Source organism: Capra hircus, chromosome 12 (assembly GCF_001704415.2).
Source record: "Capra hircus breed San Clemente chromosome 12, ASM170441v1, whole genome shotgun sequence".
NCBI lineage: Eukaryota > Metazoa > Chordata > Mammalia > Artiodactyla > Bovidae > Capra > Capra hircus.
The window spans coordinates 55,161,778-55,167,351 of NC_030819.1; the positions used below are offsets into that span (position 1 = coordinate 55,161,778).

At 49.8% G+C, this 5,574-nt stretch overlaps 1 pseudogene; it reads right to left on the reverse strand.

Moving 5' to 3' along the window:
* Positions 1,818-4,418, reverse strand: LOC108637260 (annotated as a pseudogene).

Here is a 5,574-nt window from a genome sequence, read left to right on the forward strand (position 1 = left end):
GGGATGGGGGAGCCTGGTGGGCTGCCATCTATGGGGTCGCACAGAGTTGGACACGATTGACACAACTTAGCAGCAGCAGCAGCAGCAGCAGGTGATTTGGAAGGAGAAACCTGGTTGGGCAAGCAGCGGATATCCCAGGCCAAGCTCTCCTCCCAGAGAGGGCAAGGTCTGGATTTTTCCAAGGGGTAGTCTGACTCAGTCACTGCCCTCCTGGAAGCCTGAGTGGCCTCCCGGCTCCTGGGGAGCCTGGCCCCATGCCTGGTCTCTGCCGCAGGTGGGCTTCTGGGCACTGACAGTAACACCTGGGGGCGATTAAGGGTCTGTCTCCCTGGATGGTCACCAAGTAGAACTTAGTTTGTATAGGGGGATCTGCACTGAAATCCAGGACCAGGCGTTAGTGCCAACATCCTCATACCCACAAGGGTTGCCAAAGGCCAGGAGTCTCGCGTGTAACATGTGAGTACCTGGAAAGGTAAACCAGGAGGCTGGGGAGCCCGGAGTAGTGGTTCTCAACCTAGACTGGGGGATAGGGTGCATGAGCTGAGTGAGTCCTGAAGGACCACAGGTGTTCTAGACTTTGAGCAGCAGCGTGGGGGTGGTAGGACACGCCAGACAGGGGTGAGAGCCAATGCAGAGGCAGGAGAGGATGGAAGACCATCCAGAATGACCAGAGCACAGAGCCTTCACAGCAGAGAGGTGGGGAGTAAGCCTGGAAGGGGAGGCAGGGACAGAGTGGTGCAGAGGCTGGAACGCCTGGAAGTGCCTTTGTTGTAGCCACACGTTCCGGGAATCAAGGAAGGACAATGCAGACAGTGGAGTGCAGTTTATCACACCGGCAGGCCCAAGGCAGAGTCTCCTTTTAGCCAAGGACCCTGACCAGCATTTGTGAAAATCTTTTATACCTCATGTGTACGTGCCTGAACCCACCACTCCAATTTCCTTGGGTGGGTTAGTCACCGAGTTGTGTCCGACTCTTTGCGATCCCACGAACTGTAGCCAGTCAGGCTCCTCTATCCGTGGGATTCTCCAGGCAAGAATCCTGGAGTGGATTGCCAGTCCCTTCTCCAGAGGATCTTCCTGACCCAGGGATCGAACCCAGGTCTCCTGCATTGCAGGCAGATTCTTTACCATCTGAGCTACAAATTACAGAAACCAAGGAAAATACCATCCCAATAACCCCATCATTCACGTGCTATGTGCTCATGTGCTCAAACAGTCAAATATTAGCCAATAATCGATAAACCCGAGGTTACACTCTGATAGATACAGAAAAATTTGTGGCCTGTCTGGAGGAAGGGGTGATTAGTGTATGGTTTCTCTTAGGCAATGAGTAACCTAGATACGATCTTCAAGGTTCTCCTGTCTTGAGGGGGTCTTATCCTTCTGTTGTTGTTTTCATAGGCACTAAACACAGAGTTTGGAGAAGGCAATGACACCCCACTCCAGTACTCTTGCCTGGAAAATCCCATGGACGGGGGAGCCTAGTAGGCTGCAGTCCATGGAGTCTCAAACTGTTGGACACGACTGAGCGACTTCACTTTCACTTTTCACTTTCATGCATTGGAGAAGGAAATGGCAAACCACTCCAGTGTTCTTGCCTGGAGAATCCCAGGGACGGGGGAGCCTGGTGGGCTGCCATCTCTGGGGTCGCACAGAGTCGGACACAACTGAAGTGACTTAGCAAACACAGAGTTCAGAGTCCATTGGAAAGGTGGCTGAGCTTGATCAGCATGAACAGGCCTAAGATGGAGTCCAGGCCCTATGAATTCCTTCTTCATTCCCCCCTCTTGATGCTCTTAACTCATATTATGAGCATCATTCATAGGGATATATTGCACCCTGGCTCTCCAACCACCAATTTGGGAGAATCATATCAACCTTCGGGTTACAGAGTTCATAATACATTGTAAAATTCAGGGTCCACAAAGCAGAACTATCAAGGCAACTATAACAGTGGTTAATATAGTTTTCCACCAATCGCCCTTCACCCAAGATAGAACCGAAGTCCAGAAGGGAATGTTTTCATTTGACATTGCTTTTACCTGGTTTTTCATGTCATCTAAAGCAGTCCATACATTGCCAGATAAGTCAGGAATGTATACACAACATTCAACCTTAATTATGGCACAGGTCCCTCCTTGAGCAGCTGTGAGTATGTCCAAAGCCATTCTATTAGGAATTACCGCTTTTCTCATTTGGATTTGCTCTTCATTTAAGGCTTGGACGGCTTTTGTTCTACCTGCTGCTGCTGCTGCTAAGTCGCTTCAGTCGTTTCCTACTCTGTGCGACCCCACAGACGGCAGCCTGCCAGGCTCCCCTGTCCCTGAGATTCTCCAGGCAAGCACACTGGAGTGGGTTGCCATTTCCTTCTCCAATGCATGAAAGTGAAAAGTGAAAGTGAAGTCGCTCAGTCGTGTCCGACTCTTAGCGACCTCATGGACTGCAGCCCACCAGGCTCCTCCATCCATGGGATGCTCCAGGCAAGAGTACTGGAGTGGGGTGCCATTGCCTTCTCCATTGTTTTATCTAGGAGGGCCTGTTTTGTGAAATTAGTCAAGGCCTCTACTTTAATCATGATATCTGTTATCCCTATAGAGGATACGAATAAGGCAGCAATACACTCATCATTGAAACATGGACCTTGTCCACCTAGCATGTAAATAAGGTAGATTTACCGGGGCTACCGGGGTAGATTTACAACAAGTAGGTTAGGCTTTTGTTACACTGGCATTTATATCAAATGTAACCCCATGACCCGAGCCTACTGACTGTAGGTCTTACACCAAGAGAGCAAGGAGAGGTTATGATTGACAAGAGAGAGGAAAGTCTCTTTTTGTCATCCCAGAAAAGAGCAGAGTGGTTTAAAATCTCCTTGGCAGAGCGGTGACACCCACCAAGGAAGTCCATCCATCACTGACAGAGGCATAGCCCCACATACCCAGCAGTTGGGAGTGCTGTGGAAGTCTGCGTAGGAATGTGCCCATGAGATGAAAACATTGTCCTGAGTTGAAACGAAGTTAAATTCAAAATCACTTTGATGAGGCCAAGCAGCAGGAGTTGATTGTGTGGCTTCATCCTGAAAGGACTCGTCCGGAATCTTCTTTTCCTTCTTCTTAAGGAAGGTCTTAGTCTCTCGAGGGTCAGCGGGGTCCCTCTGTGCTGTCCACTCAACTTTTTTTGGGTCTGCGTTGTATGTTCCCTTCACCCTCATATGATGGATCCAAGGGACAATACCTGCAACTTTAACTGCAGTAGGGGCAGTTAGAATAACATAAGGGCCCTTTCACCAAGGGGCTAGCAAATCATGTTTCCAATCTTTGACCCATACTTGGTCACCAAGCGTAAATTCATGAATATGTTCCCCAAGGGGGAATGGCACCCTTTCTTATACAAACTTAGTTGCCTGATTTATTACCTTACCCAGTTCCATCTGCTGTGAAATCTTGTTCCCCCTTACCCGAGGCAAATTTGTTGACACCTGTTTTATTGTGGGAGGGGGTCCCCCATACACAGTTTCGTATGGAGAATAGCCTTGGGACTGTGGGGTCATCCTGAGTCTGAGCAGAGCCGTCGGAAGCAAGTCCACCCAGGAGCAGTCAGTCTCTATGATCCACTCGGAGAGTCTCTTTAAGGTCCGGTTGGTTCACTCCACCATCTCAGAACTCTGGGCCTATATGCAGTGTGCAGTTTCCATCTGATGTTTTAAGTTTTGCTTACTTGTTGTACTAAATCAGCACAAAAGCCGGGTCATTGTCTGACCCAATGCTGGTAGGATGTCCAAATCTGGAAACTATTTCCCTAAGCAGGCACCGGGCTACTTCTGATGCTCTTTCAGTCCAGGTAGGAAAAGCTTCTACCCATCCCGAGAACGTACATACCATGACCAGCAGGTAATGGTAGTGTCAGTGAGGTTTCATTCCAGTGAAGTCCACTCCCAGGTGTTCAAATGGCAGCATGCCTTTCAGCTGAATACCCGGAGGTTTTTGTCTGAATACCTGAGAGGCAGCATTAACCTGTGAGCAGGCAGCATGGCCTAGGCAGGTCGCTTGGTGTGTTTGGCTTACCAGATCGTATGCCAGTTCCTCTGGCACCAACAATTTGCCACTTGGCAATTCCCACCACCCCTTTTCAGTCTTGATGGCCCTTCTACTTTGGCTAACCTGACAGCCATTGTCCTTGTTTTATCAGGCTAGTGCCATCAGCAGATAGGACCCAACTAGGGTCTGGACCCTTGTGTCCTTCTTTAAAACAAACCCCAGATACCTTACCTCCTCCTTGCAGATCTGTGCCTTCTTCTTCGACACCCGGTAACCTGCTTCCATCAGCAGCTGGAAAAGTGCTTTTGTCCCTTCCCAGCATTTTTCCTTGGTCTTGGTGGCCAGCAGCAGGTCATCCCCATTGTAGGAGCCAACATCCATACTCTTCCAGATGGAATGAGTTCAGGTCAGAAGCCAAGGCTTCCCCAAAGATGGCTGGGGGGTTCTTAAACCCTTGTAGGGGAGTCCAGATGAGCTGTTGCTTGGTGCCCCCGAATGGATCTTCCCATTCAAAGTCAAAGATGGGCTGTGACGCTGGGGCGAGGCATACACAGAAGGCATCCTGGAGATCTAGGAGAGTATAAAATTTAGTCCTCAGTGGAAGGAGGCTAAGTAAGGTATAGGGGTTTGGAACAGTGGGGTGTAAAGTCACAGTAGCCTGGTTGACTAGCCTGAGATCCTGTACAGGCCTATAGTCCTGTCCTTCTTCCTTTTTGACTGATAGGATCGGTGTATTCCAAGCCGACTGGCACTCTACTAGAATGCCCACTTGTTTCAATCTATTGATGTGGGGCAGTATGCAGGGTCCTCCTTCCTGCCACCTCTGCAGTAACTGGTTCTACCGGTTTTCCAGAGCATTTTTCCTTCCTCCATGCCAGGTGAAAGCTTTCTTGATCAAATCCCTTGGCCTCAGGGCAAATACAAACAAGTCCTTCCTTTCCTCCTACAAACCACCCCATCCTAGCCAAGAAGCCACCATCCTGCTATCTTCAATCATGCTTCCAGCTGATTCCTCGCCTCTCTCTCTCTTGTGTGGACCTGTCTAGAGTCAACTCTGCCTGGGACTGGCAGATTTCCATTAAACATCTTAGTGGATCTTCTCTAGTCTGAGGTCTGCTCTGATAGAAGGCACACATTCAAACAGGAATTTAAGGTGGGTAGGGTTCACCTGGGGCTTCGCTGGTGGCTCAGATGGCAAAGAATCTGCCTGCAAATGCAGGAGACCCAGGTTCAATCCCCAGGTCAGGAAGATCCCCTGGAGAAGGGAATGGCTACCCACTCCAGTATTCTTGCCTGAAAAATCCAATGGACAGAGGAGCCTGATGGGCTGCAGTCCATGGGGTCACAAAGCAGACCCAACTTAGCAACCAAGCACACAGGGCTAACCTGGGGTCAGCAGAAGGGCTTGAGGTTTCACCAACGTGGGGTTAGAGCAACACCAAGAATCTCCCCAGTGCCTCGGCCCAGACCCAGCTTTGACCAAGAAAGAGTCATCTGGTCTGTCCATTCTCCTCTCTACCCTCTGAGACTGGGCTGA